Source organism: Hypomesus nipponensis, chromosome 9, assembly GCF_054491055.1.
Source record: "Hypomesus nipponensis isolate SF chromosome 9, ASM5449105v1, whole genome shotgun sequence".
In the NCBI taxonomy this organism is placed as follows: Eukaryota; Metazoa; Chordata; class Actinopteri; order Osmeriformes; family Osmeridae; genus Hypomesus; species Hypomesus nipponensis.
The window spans coordinates 24,302,711-24,316,035 of NC_140369.1; the positions used below are offsets into that span (position 1 = coordinate 24,302,711).

The 13,325-nt window shown below is 51.6% G+C and overlaps 9 non-coding genes and 1 pseudogene across 9 annotated transcripts; 5 read left to right on the top strand and 5 right to left on the bottom strand.

The window, feature by feature from the left end:
* The first annotated feature begins 221 nt into the window (after window positions 1-221).
* LOC146273701 (U6 spliceosomal RNA) lies at window positions 222-328 on the top strand. Its single transcript, XR_014767065.1, has one exon. It is a non-coding gene; the product is annotated as a U6 spliceosomal RNA (small nuclear RNA).
* Window positions 329-1,260: 932 nt separating this feature from the next.
* On the bottom strand, window positions 1,261-1,457 carry LOC146273702 (U2 spliceosomal RNA). The gene has a single exon (XR_014766927.1). It is a non-coding gene; the product is annotated as a U2 spliceosomal RNA (small nuclear RNA).
* Window positions 1,458-1,726: 269 nt separating this feature from the next.
* LOC146273703 (U6 spliceosomal RNA) lies at window positions 1,727-1,833 on the top strand. Its single transcript, XR_014766756.1, has one exon. It is a non-coding gene; the product is annotated as a U6 spliceosomal RNA (small nuclear RNA).
* Window positions 1,834-2,843: 1,010 nt separating this feature from the next.
* On the bottom strand, window positions 2,844-3,040 carry LOC146273704 (U2 spliceosomal RNA). Its single transcript, XR_014766873.1, has one exon. It is a non-coding gene; the product is annotated as a U2 spliceosomal RNA (small nuclear RNA).
* Window positions 3,041-3,309: 269 nt separating this feature from the next.
* On the top strand, window positions 3,310-3,416 carry LOC146273705 (U6 spliceosomal RNA). The gene has a single exon (XR_014766757.1). It is a non-coding gene; the product is annotated as a U6 spliceosomal RNA (small nuclear RNA).
* A 990-nt stretch (window positions 3,417-4,406) lies between these two features.
* Window positions 4,407-4,603, bottom strand: LOC146273706 (U2 spliceosomal RNA). Its single transcript, XR_014766928.1, has one exon. It is a non-coding gene; the product is annotated as a U2 spliceosomal RNA (small nuclear RNA).
* Window positions 4,604-4,872: 269 nt separating this feature from the next.
* Window positions 4,873-4,979, top strand: LOC146273707 (U6 spliceosomal RNA). The gene has a single exon (XR_014766758.1). It is a non-coding gene; the product is annotated as a U6 spliceosomal RNA (small nuclear RNA).
* Window positions 4,980-5,909: 930 nt separating this feature from the next.
* Window positions 5,910-6,106, bottom strand: LOC146273708 (U2 spliceosomal RNA). Its single transcript, XR_014766929.1, has one exon. It is a non-coding gene; the product is annotated as a U2 spliceosomal RNA (small nuclear RNA).
* Window positions 6,107-6,375: 269 nt separating this feature from the next.
* LOC146273709 (U6 spliceosomal RNA) lies at window positions 6,376-6,482 on the top strand. The gene has a single exon (XR_014766759.1). It is a non-coding gene; the product is annotated as a U6 spliceosomal RNA (small nuclear RNA).
* A 933-nt stretch (window positions 6,483-7,415) lies between these two features.
* Window positions 7,416-7,595, bottom strand: LOC146273710 (U2 spliceosomal RNA; annotated as a pseudogene).
* Window positions 7,596-13,325: the final 5,730 nt, after the last annotated feature.

The window sequence follows — 13,325 nt, forward strand, 5'->3', positions numbered from 1 at the left end:
GCGCTGCGCCACGGTAACGACGAGACTAGACTGGACTAGACTGGACTACGGGGGTAGGGGTTTGCAGTAGGGATAGGGGCAGAGAGAGGGAGGGAGGGAGGGGCAGAGGGGATGGCCAGGGGGAAGGGGGGACCGGCCCTCCCTCGCGCTTCAACCCCGCCCCGAGACGACTCGACCAGTGACGTGCCGTATATATAGGGGTCGGTGCAGCTGCCTGTCTTGTGCTCGCTACGGCAGCACATCTAATAAAATTGGATCGATACAGAGAAGATTAGCATGGCCCCTGCGAAAGGATGACACGCAAATCCGTGAAGCGTTCCGAATTTTGCCGAATCATCCCACCTACTAGGGTTAGGGCTAGGGTTACACCTTGACAAAAGTGGTAGGGCTAGGGTTACACCTTGACAAAAGTGGTCCTCGTTGTTTCACCCACAACAACGGATGCATTTTGGCAGCTGTGAACTCGGGTTGACCAAGCTCCTGGCAGGCTGGCTGGCAGGCAGGCAGGCAGGCAGGCAGGCAGGCAGGCAGGCAGGCAGGCAGGCAGGCAGGCACTCGCTTTTGGTGTGGTTCCTAGATGACATACGTGTTATTACATGTTATGACGACCAGATCGGCCTGTAAGTAAGTCAGTCAGTCAGTGAAAAAACTTGTTTTACTTTTTTTTTTTTTTTTTTTTTCAAGTAAAAGGGAGGGAAAACGGCGGGCCAAACGAAAAGGGCTTCGCCTCGCCGGGGGGGGTAAATAGTGGCCAAACAACTGAAAATTGATTCCCCTACGGTCCCCTACGGTTTAAAGGAAGATGGGGAACTCAACAGTGTATTCACATGAACCACCAAACGAGGCCAATAGCAATGGAATTACACTTAGTTCTTTGACTCTATGGGTTCAATCAGAGCAAGAACGCGCTCACCGGTTGGTAGGTGAGTAGGTAAGTAAGTAAGTAAGTACGTTCAAATGACATGACATTGCAAATGAATGAAATCGACTACTTCAAGGCAGGCAGCAAACGTGTTACAAAAGGAAGGTGCACTTGCACTCCCTCTTACCTACTCTATCATGATTATTGTCAACCAGAGATGGAAAGCCAGGATCACGCCCGGCCATACAATCTGTCTGTCACTCACTCACTCACTCACCCACTCACCCACTCACTCACTCACTCACCCACTCACCCACTCACTCACTCACTCACCCACTCACTCACTCACTCACTCACACACTCACTCACCCCACAGGGTTTCCCTTTGACACGCTTAGAAAGAGTGCACCGTTCCCCAGAGAAGCTGCAATACCGGGGCGATGCGTGGAGCGGACGGAGCGAGCCCTCGTTCCGACTCCCCGTTGGCAAAAATCGGCTTAATAAGAACTGGTCCCCCCCGTGGGAGACCTATCAGATATTAAACTGACAAGAACAGAAACTACACTTGATCTGAGCCAAAAGGCCGAGAAGCGATGACCCCCATTGATCCACGCTACCCGCGCACGGCCCCTCAGTGCCCTTGCGCTGCGCCACGGTAACGACGAGACTAGACTGGACTAGACTGGACTACGGGGGTAGGGGTTTGCAGTAGGGATAGGGGCAGAGAGAGGGAGGGAGGGAGGGGCAGAGGGGATGGCCAGGGGGAAGGGGGGGACCGGCCCTCCCTCGCGCTTCAACCCCGCCCCGAGACGACTCGACCAGTGACGTGCCGTATATATAGGGGTCGGTGCAGCTGCCTGTCTTGTGCTCGCTACGGCAGCACATCTAATAAAATTGGATCGATACAGAGAAGATTAGCATGGCCCCTGCGAAAGGATGACACGCAAATCCGTGAAGCGTTCCGAATTTTGCCGAATCATCCCACCTACTAGGGTTAGGGCTAGGGTTACACCTTGACAAAAGTGGTAGGGCTAGGGTTACACCTTGACAAAAGTGGTCCTCGTTGTTTCACCCACAACAACGGATGCATTTTGGCAGCTGTGAACTCGGGTTGACCAAGCTCCTGGCAGGCAGGCAGGCAGGCAGGCAGGCAGGCAGGCAGGCAGGCAGGCAGGCAGGCAGGCAGGCAGGCAGGCAGGCAGGCAGGCAGGCAGGCAGGCAGGCAGGCAGGCAGGCAGGCAGGCAGGCAGGCAGGCAGGCAGGCAGGCAGGCAGGCAGGCAGGCAGGCACTCGCTTTTGGTGTGGTTCCTAGATGACATACGTGTTATTACATGTTATGACGACCAGATCGGCCTGTAAGTAAGTCAGTCAGTCAGTGAAAAAACTTGTTTTACTTTTTTTTTTTTTTTCAAGTAAAAGGGAGGGAAAACGGCGGGCCAAACGAAAAGGGCTTCGCCTCGCCGGGGGGGGTAAATAGTGGCCAAACAACTGAAAATTGATTCCCCTACGGTCCCCTACGGTTTAAAGGAAGATGGGGAACTCAACAGTGTATTCACATGAACCACCAAACGAGGCCAATAGCAATGGAATTACACTTAGTTCTTTGACTCTATGGGTTCAATCAGAGCAAGAACGCGCTCACCGGTTGGTAGGTGAGTAGGTAAGTAAGTAAGTAAGTACGTTCAAATGACATGACATTGCAAATGAATGAAATCGACTACTTCAAGGCAGGCAGCAAACGTGTTACAAAAGGAAGGTGCACTTGCACTCCCTCTTACCTACTCTATCATGATTATTGTCAACCAGAGATGGAAAGCCAGGATCACGCCCGGCCATACAATCTGTCTGTCACTCACTCACTCACTCACCCACTCACCCACTCACTCACTCACTCACCCACTCACCCACTCACTCACTCACCCACTCACTCACTCACTCACACACTCACTCACCCCACAGGGTTTCCCTTTGACACGCTTAGAAAGAGTGCACCGTTCCCCAGAGAAGCTGCAATACCGGGGCGATGCGTGGAGCGGACGGAGCGAGCCCTCGTTCCGACTCCCCGTTGGCAAAAATCGGATTAATAAGAACTGGTCCCCCCCGTGGGAGACCTATCAGATATTAAACTGACAAGAACAGAAACTACACTTGATCTGAGCCAAAAGGCCGAGAAGCGATGACCCCCATTGATCCACGCTACCCGCGCACGGCCCCTCAGTGCCCTTGCGCTGCGCCACGGTAACGACGAGACTAGACTGGACTAGACTGGACTACGGGGGTAGGGGTTTGCAGTAGGGATAGGGGCAGAGAGAGGGAGGGAGGGAGGGGCAGAGGGGATGGCCAGGGGGAAGGGGGGGACCGGCCCTCCCTCGCGCTTCAACCCCGCCCCGAGACGACTCGACCAGTGACGTGCCGTATATATAGGGGTCGGTGCAGCTGCCTGTCTTGTGCTCGCTACGGCAGCACATCTAATAAAATTGGATCGATACAGAGAAGATTAGCATGGCCCCTGCGAAAGGATGACACGCAAATCCGTGAAGCGTTCCGAATTTTGCCGAATCATCCCACCTACTAGGGTTAGGGCTAGGGTTACACCTTGACAAAAGTGGTAGGGCTAGGGTTACACCTTGACAAAAGTGGTCCTCGTTGTTTCACCCACAACAACGGATGCATTTTGGCAGCTGTGAACTCGGGTTGACCAAGCTCCTGGCAGGCAGGCAGGCAGGCAGGCAGGCAGGCAGGCAGGCAGGCAGGCAGGCAGGCAGGCAGGCAGGCAGGCAGGCAGGCAGGCAGGCAGGCAGGCAGGCAGGCAGGCAGGCAGGCAGGCAGGCAGGCACTCGCTTTTGGTGTGGTTCCTAGATGACATACGTGTTATTACATGTTATGACGACCAGATCGGCCTGTAAGTAAGTCAGTCAGTCAGTGAAAAAACTTGTTTTACTTTTTTTTTTTTTTTTTTTTTTTTTTTCAAGTAAAAGGGAGGGAAAACGGCGGGCCAAACGAAAAGGGCTTCGCCTCGCCGGGGGGGGTAAATAGTGGCCAAACAACTGAAAATTGATTCCCCTACGGTCCCCTACGGTTTAAAGGAAGATGGGGAACTCAACAGTGTATTCACATGAACCACCAAACGAGGCCAATAGCAATGGAATTACACTTAGTTCTTTGACTCTATGGGTTCAATCAGAGCAAGAACGCGCTCACCGGTTGGTAGGTGAGTAGGTAAGTAAGTAAGTAAGTACGTTCAAATGACATGACATTGCAAATGAATGAAATCGACTACTTCAAGGCAGGCAGCAAACGTGTTACAAAAGGAAGGTGCACTTGCACTCCCTCTTACCTACTCTATCATGATTATTGTCAACCAGAGATGGAAAGCCAGGATCACGCCCGGCCATACAATCTGTCTGTCACTCACTCACTCACTCACCCACTCACCCACTCACTCACTCACTCACCCACTCACCCACTCACTCACTCACTCACCCACTCACTCACTCACTCACACACTCACTCACCCCACAGGGTTTCCCTTTGACACGCTTAGAAAGAGTGCACCGTTCCCCAGAGAAGCTGCAATACCGGGGCGATGCGTGGAGCGGACGGAGCGAGCCCTCGTTCCGACTCCCCGTTGGCAAAAATCGGCTTAATAAGAACTGGTCCCCCCCGTGGGAGACCTATCAGATATTAAACTGACAAGAACAGAAACTACACTTGATCTGAGCCAAAAGGCCGAGAAGCGATGACCCCCATTGATCCACGCTACCCGCGCACGGCCCCTCAGTGCCCTTGCGCTGCGCCACGGTAACGACGAGACTAGACTGGACTAGACTGGACTACGGGGGTAGGGGTTTGCAGTAGGGATAGGGGCAGAGAGAGGGAGGGAGGGAGGGGCAGAGGGGATGGCCAGGGGGAAGGGGGGGACCGGCCCTCCCTCGCGCTTCAACCCCGCCCCGAGACGACTCGACCAGTGACGTGCCGTATATATAGGGGTCGGTGCAGCTGCCTGTCTTGTGCTCGCTACGGCAGCACATCTAATAAAATTGGATCGATACAGAGAAGATTAGCATGGCCCCTGCGAAAGGATGACACGCAAATCCGTGAAGCGTTCCGAATTTTGCCGAATCATCCCACCTACTAGGGTTAGGGCTAGGGTTACACCTTGACAAAAGTGGTAGGGCTAGGGTTACACCTTGACAAAAGTGGTCCTCGTTGTTTCACCCACAACAACGGATGCATTTTGGCAGCTGTGAACTCGGGTTGACCAAGCTCCTGGCAGGCTGGCTGGCAGGCAGGCAGGCAGGCAGGCAGGCAGGCAGGCAGGCAGGCAGGCAGGCAGGCAGGCACTCGCTTTTGGTGTGGTTCCTAGATGACATACGTGTTATTACATGTTATGACGACCAGATCGGCCTGTAAGTAAGTCAGTCAGTCAGTGAAAAAACTTGTTTTACTTTTTTTTTTTTTTTTTTTCAAGTAAAAGGGAGGGAAAACGGCGGGCCAAACGAAAAGGGCTTCGCCTCGCCGGGGGGGGTAAATAGTGGCCAAACAACTGAAAATTGATTCCCCTACGGTCCCCTACGGTTTAAAGGAAGATGGGGAACTCAACAGTGTATTCACATGAACCACCAAACGAGGCCAATAGCAATGGAATTACACTTAGTTCTTTGACTCTATGGGTTCAATCAGAGCAAGAACGCGCTCACCGGTTGGTAGGTGAGTAGGTAAGTAAGTAAGTAAGTACGTTCAAATGACATGACATTGCAAATGAATGAAATCGACTACTTCAAGGCAGGCAGCAAACGTGTTACAAAAGGAAGGTGCACTTGCACTCCCTCTTACCTACTCTATCATGATTATTGTCAACCAGAGATGGAAAGCCAGGATCACGCCCGGCCATACAATCTGTCTGTCACTCACTCACTCACTCACCCACTCACCCACTCACTCACTCACTCACCCACTCACCCACTCACTCACTCACTCACTCACCCACTCACTCACTCACTCACACACTCACTCACCCCACAGGGTTTCCCTTTGACACGCTTAGAAAGAGTGCACCGTTCCCCAGAGAAGCTGCAATACCGGGGCGATGCGTGGAGCGGACGGAGCGAGCCCTCGTTCCGACTCCCCGTTGGCAAAAATCGGCTTAATAAGAACTGGTCCCCCCCGTGGGAGACCTATCAGATATTAAACTGACAAGAACAGAAACTACACTTGATCTGAGCCAAAAGGCCGAGAAGCGATGACCCCCATTGATCCACGCTACCCGCGCACGGCCCCTCAGTGCCCTTGCGCTGCGCCACGGTAACGACGAGACTAGACTGGACTAGACTGGACTACGGGGGTAGGGGTTTGCAGTAGGGATAGGGGCAGAGAGAGGGAGGGAGGGAGGGGCAGAGGGGATGGCCAGGGGGAAGGGGGGGACCGGCCCTCCCTCGCGCTTCAACCCCGCCCCGAGACGACTCGACCAGTGACGTGCCGTATATATAGGGGTCGGTGCAGCTGCCTGTCTTGTGCTCGCTACGGCAGCACATCTAATAAAATTGGATCGATACAGAGAAGATTAGCATGGCCCCTGCGAAAGGATGACACGCAAATCCGTGAAGCGTTCCGAATTTTGCCGAATCATCCCACCTACTAGGGTTAGGGCTAGGGTTACACCTTGACAAAAGTGGTAGGGCTAGGGTTACACCTTGACAAAAGTGGTCCTCGTTGTTTCACCCACAACAACGGATGCATTTTGGCAGCTGTGAACTCGGGTTGACCAAGCTCCTGGCAGGCTGGCTGGCAGGCAGGCAGGCAGGCAGGCAGGCAGGCAGGCAGGCAGGCAGGCAGGCAGGCAGGCAGGCACTCGCTTTTGGTGTGGTTCCTAGATGACATACGTGTTATTACATGTTATGACGACCAGATCGGCCTGTAAGTAAGTCAGTCAGTCAGTGAAAAAACTTGTTTTACTTTTTTTTTTTTTTTTTTCAAGTAAAAGGGAGGGAAAACGGCGGGCCAAACGAAAAGGGCTTCGCCTCGCCGGGGGGGGTAAATAGTGGCCAAACAACTGAAAATTGATTCCCCTACGGTCCCCTACGGTTTAAAGGAAGATGGGGAACTCAACAGTGTATTCACATGAACCACCAAACGAGGCCAATAGCAATGGAATTACACTTAGTTCTTTGACTCTATGGGTTCAATCAGAGCAAGAACGCGCTCACCGGTTGGTAGGTGAGTAGGTAAGTAAGTAAGTAAGTACGTTCAAATGACATGACATTGCAAATGAATGAAATCGACTACTTCAAGGCAGGCAGCAAACGTGTTACAAAAGGAAGGTGCACTTGCACTCCCTCTTACCTACTCTATCATGATTATTGTCAACCAGAGATGGAAAGCCAGGATCACGCCCGGCCATACAATCTGTCTGTCACTCACTCACTCACTCACCCACTCACCCACTCACTCACTCACTCACCCACTCACCCACTCACTCACTCACTCACTCACCCACTCACTCACTCACTCACACACTCACTCACCCCACAGGGTTTCCCTTTGACACGCTTAGAAAGAGTGCACCGTTCCCCAGAGAAGCTGCAATACCGGGGCGATGCGTGGAGCGGACGGAGCGAGCCCTCGTTCCGACTCCCCGTTGGCAAAAATCGGCTTAATAAGAACTGGTCCCCCCCGTGGGAGACCTATCAGATATTAAACTGACAAGAACAGAATTGAATTGAGAAAAATTTATTGGTTCTCACCGTTGACAGTTCATAAAAACAATTCATTTCACATGTCTTTTCTTATATTTAAAAGGTACATTATTTACAGGGCATAGGGGGCGCTAAAACACTGGTGTAATTGCTTTAAAAGCACTGAATCGAAATCGTAATTAAAAAGTGCCAGCTAAAACAACAAGGTGATCATAAATAAATACAGCAGTGTTAAAAAGCCATAAAAGAATGTACACTTGGTTAAGACATCTTTAAAGGAATGTTTTACAATGTGTCTTCAAAAATGTGACGTGTGTATGTGACTATGTGTGTGTGTGTGCGTATGTGGCTATGTGTCTTGTGTGGCTGTGTGAGTGTGTGCGTGTGAGTGCGTTTAAAAGTTCTGTTCCTCAATTGTGCAGGACCGGGATGAGCTTGTCTGGCTTGCCTCTACCTGCCCCGCTGAACAAGCCACCGAGTCCTCCCCCTCCGGGGCCCAGCGGAGATCCTCGACCTGGGCAGCCATTCCGGCGCAGCCAGGCCGCTGCCGCCCGGACCACTTCACGTGGAGGGGGGCCCCTTCCGTATGGCGCGTGGGATGTACCACCCGAGGGTCTCTGCAGCCAGTTCCGCCGCTGCCTGGGTGGACATCTCCACGCGCTTCCCCACCAGCAGGTTCCTGGAGGTCCAGAGGGCTTCTTTGAAGCATGTCAGGGTGAGCCAGAGTTGGCGGAATTGTACAGATGTCATGGTCCTCTGGCTCACCCCGTAGAGCACCAGCTGTGCATTAAGGACCTCCCCTGCCGGCAGGCACGGGGTTATCAGGGGCCCCGCCAGGATCCACAGGTCCCGGGCGGCACTGCACTCCCAGAGCAGGTGCCGCACGGTCTCCTCTCCGCCACAAGTCGGCCGCGGGCACCTGGATGTTGTCGCCAGTCTCCGGGAGTGCATGACGGCTCTGACCGGGAGGATCTCATGGGCCACCATCCAGGAGAGGTCTCGGTGCTTGTTCAGCAGGGCAGGGTGGCTCACGTTCCGCCAGACCGTGGCCGACTCACCCAGGGCGAGTCGGCGCACTCGGCTCACTTCCTCCCGTTCCTGCACAAGAGAGAGAACAGAGCGGTGTTTGGTTAAAACGGTGAGTGGTTCTTTCTCTAAAATGTGTGTCTTTAAAAACGTCTTAATAAAAAGGTAGGCCGGGGGGAGGTTAAAAGACACTGGCGTCCTCAGGTCTTTCGGGATCCACTGCAGGTGCCTGAGGTAGGACCCCATCCAGAATCTGGTCAGGGCCGCGGTCTTGTGGTTTCCGGATGGGGTCGTCGCCAGTGCCAGGTGGAGTGCGGTGTACCGGCTACCGAAGAACACTTTAAAATCCGGGAGTCCCTTCCCTCCGTTTCGTGGGGCTCTCTTAACCACTTCTCTTTTCACACGCTCCCACTTGGACCCCCAGATGAAATAAAACACCATCCTGTCAAGGGCTAAAAGAATGGGTCTGGGGGGGATAAAAACAGAACAGATCAATAAGAACAAGGGTAAAATCACTGCTTTAATGATTAAAACCTTGCCCTCAATTGTCAGTCGTCTGAGTCCCCAGAACGTCAGTTTCTGTCGGGTTTTTGTCAGTAAGCCCTCCCAGTTTCCGCTCCCTCCCCCCTCCCGGTCGAAATGTACCCCGAGGATGCGGAGGTCGGTCTGGGTCGTCGTCATGGGAAGCCTAGTCATGTCTGTCCCACCCCACGGTCCGAAAAGTCTCCCCTCTGTCTTGTCCCTGTTAAGCTTGGCACCCGAGGCGAGGCCAAACCAGTCAGTCCGGTCCAGGGTCCTGTCTACAGATAAAAGGTCAGTGCATAAAACGTTGATGTCGTCCATGTATAAAATGCACTTGGCAGTCAGTCCCCCAGTCCCCGGGATCCCCAACCCACAAATGAGTTGGTCCCTTCTCAAGACCTGCGCCAGCGGCTCTATGCAGCAGACATAGAGTAAGGGGGATAAGGGACACCCCTGACGGACGCCGCAGTTAACTTCCACTGCTTTGGATAAGAACCCGTTAACAAGGATTTTGCTGGTAATGTCCCCATACAGCAGTCCCACCCAAGCTAGGAATCTCCCCGGAAAACCCGCTTTTTGCAGTACCTTGAAAAGGTACTGGTGCGAGACCCGATCAAAAGCTTTCTCAAAATCTAAATTTAGGACTACTAGCCGAATGTTTCTGTCTCTCGCAAAACAGATGGCGTCTCTGATCAGTACCAGGCTGTCCGTGATCCTCCTTCCCGGGATGGCGCAGGCTTGATCCGGGTGGATCAAGTCCCCTAAAACACAAGACATACGAGAGGTTAAAATCTTGCTAAAAAGTTTACAATCAACGTTTAAAAGAGTGATAGGTCGCCAGTTCTTTAGGTCCGTTTTGTCATTCTTCTTGAATAAAAGGGATACAATGCCCATTCTAAAACTGTCAGGTAGTCGGTCGAGTCGTTCAAAGTCCTTAAAAACAGTCAACAGGTCGTGTCTTAAAATATCCCAAAAGGTCAGATAAAATTCCAGGGGGAGCCCGTCCTCGCCTGGGGATTTCCCTTTTTTAAAACATCTGATGTTTTCGTCCATTTCTAAAAGGGTAAAATCCTGGGATAAAAGCACGGTGTTTACAACTGTTTTGTCTAAAAAGCTTAAAACCTCGTCCATGACGTGATTAAAAACTTCTTTCTTTTCAAACAACTCATCATAAAATTCCTCCACCACCTTCGTAATCTGTTGTGTGTCAGTTTTTAAAATCCCATTTTTATCTTTGACGCCCGTTAAAACATTGCTCCTGCTGATTATTTTCTTAAAAAAGTACCTGGTACATTTTTCTCCTTCCTCCAGGTCTCTCTCTTTGCTTCTTAAAATCACTCCTCTGCTCACCTCTTCCGCCATTAAAACCATTTCTTTTTTCACCTCTCTTATTTCATTGTTAAAATCCAACCCTTCCTGTGTAAGTTTAAAATACCTTTCCAACCTTCTCTGCAGTCCCACCATGCGTCTCTCTGTTTTCTTTCTTTTTTCCCTCCCTTTCCGTTTAAAAAAAGTCTGTGTCCTGTGTTTTACCATTTCCCACCACTGTGCTCGTGTTTCAAACATGTCCTGAAGGGTCTGCCAGTCCCTGAACCGCTCCCTGTATGACCCTGTTATCACTTCGTCCTCCAACAGGGAGCAGTTCAGTTTCCACAGACCCTTCCCTACCGTCACACCCGAGGTTAGTGAAAGGGTGCACGTGAGCATACAGTGGTCCGAAAAGAATACCGGGGTTAATCTAGCATCGGTTGGGGGGGCGTCCCGGGTCAGTACGTAGTCAATGCGAGAGGCTCTGGTACCATCGCCACTGGACCAGGTGAAGCCCTCCTCTCTGGGATGCAGGGATCTAAAACAGTCAACTAATTTAAAATCCCTACAAAGTCCGTGTAATAAAACCGACGATCTGTCTACTTTAAAAAGCTCTCCGGCTCCTTTCCTATCTTTCCTTGATAAAACACAGTTAAAATCCCCTCCCACCACTAGGGGATCCCTCCCTAGCAGGTGGGACTGCAGGTCATCTAAAAGGTCGCACCTCTCATTCTTGCTGCTAAAACCATACACATTTATCAGTTTAAAATCCTTCCCTAAAAAGTTCAAATTCAGTAAAAGCATACGTCCGTTGTGTAAAACTGTGCTCCCCTTCACCAAGATGTGTGCATTTTTGATTAAAACCGCCACTCCATCGTTCTTGTTGTTGTTTGATCCGCTCCATACTGAGGGTCCGTGGCTCCACTTGCTCTCCCACTGTTGGTAAAAGGTTTTAAAAGGCAGTCCACACTCTTGGATTAAAACAATATCTGTCTGTACAGTACTTAAAAAGGTTAAAATGGACTGGGCTCTAAAACCTGACTTAATGGATCTTACATTAAGAGTGGTGATTGTGAGTGCCATAAAAAGGATGAAGGGGGTTAAAGGGGACGTGCGCATTACTAAAACCAGGGAAGTGGGTTGGGTCTAAAAGGGGTGATCAATAAAACCAATAAAACAATAAAAGCAGAGGGTAATAATCAACAGTTAAAACAAGCACTAAAACCGGACCTACGAAATGTCGACACTCTCTTGCTCGCTCTTGGTTTTCTTTTTGTGGGGGAGGCCCGAGCTCTCCTTGGGGGACGATGTGACCAGGTTTACATTTAAAAAAGACTTTTGGTTCGGAGAGCTAGAAGGAAATACCCTGGAAGAGGAATCTGACTCTTCAGAGCTCACTTCGGGCCTCCCCCTCTTCCCAGCGTGATCGATGTCAAAGGACAGATCTTTGTGTCTTTCTACCGCCGGGAGCTGGCCACATGGCATTAAAACCTCGCTTTCGCCACTTTCGGCCGAGTCACGGGAGTCAGAGGAGGAGGAGGCGCTGGCGGCCTCTCCTGGGCTCTCCCCCTCCTCCTCTTCGCGCTCTTCCTGCCTCCCGTGCTCGGCCTCCTGGTTTAAAATGTTTAAAATCGGGACCGTTCTCTGTGCCATTTCCTCCTCCTGCACCTCTTTCACCGCTCTTTCTCTCTCCTTTTCCGCTCTTTTGCCCTCCGCCACCTTCACCATCATTTCTCTCACCGCCTCCTCCTCCGCCCTTTCCGACTCCTTCTCCGCTTCCTTTTCCCTCTCTTCTCTGGCTGGTCCCGCCTGCTCCACGGACGCCCTGACCGTCCGGAGCTTGTTAGCGAAGGACTGAGGGCAGTCTCTGAACAGGTGGGAGAGCTCGCCACATAGGTTGCAAGCCCTCCCATTTGGGCACTCCGCGAAGGCGTGCCCCAACTCCCGACATTTCCCGCACACAATTTCCTGGCACGCCTCCGCGAGGTGCCCATGCTTCATACACTTTCTGCACAACTTTGGCTGTCCCTGGTAGTGTACGAAGCCCCTGTTCTCCCCCAACACGATCATTGAGGGTAACTGCCTCAGTCCTTCAAAACCTGTAGAATCTGGAACCTGCTGGATGGGTACTCTCCAAGACCCATTCCAAATACCGTCCAGATCCCTTACTCTAACTGGAGCCCCTTTAACTGTGCAGTACCGTCTCAACCAAACACAGATATCTTCAGGGTTCACAGTCTCGTTAAACATTCTGACAATCACCACTTTTAGTGTGTTGTCAGTCAGTTTCTCCAAAACAAAGGAGCAGGTAATTTTCTCTCTGCTGTTTTCATATCTGGTCCAAAATTCTTTCAATGCATTGGCAGAGCTAAAACTGACATCGAAACCCTGCCCGGAGGGCAAGGCTAAGATGCAATTAAGCTCCGCCGGAGAGAACTTCAAAACCTTCTGCAGCAGGTTCCTGGAGAAGTCCAACCTGGACATCTCCAGTTTCTTCCCACCACCATCCAGTTTAAACATGAAACGGACACTGTTGTGCCTCCTCATGCCGGCACGGGCGGCCGACATTCTGGAGGCACAACAACAACAACAACAATTAGACTAGGGAATGGGGGTGACACAGCAAGAGGTAACAAGAGGGTGGGGGGGGGCGCACCAACACAAGAGGAGAGGGGAAGACAAACTGGTTGGGGGGAGGGATGGGGGGAGGGGGGGTTGGGGGGAAGGGGGGGGACTTACAAAACAAGTGGGGGGTTACAAACAACAACTGGACAATACAAAAACTACCACCAACACCTAAATAAAATTCTCAAAGGGGGATTAAGGGACTGGCCGGGGAAAATGAAACCAAAACACTTAACAAGACTGAGGACAAAAAATAAAACTAAGGTAACAATTAAACTAACCACAAG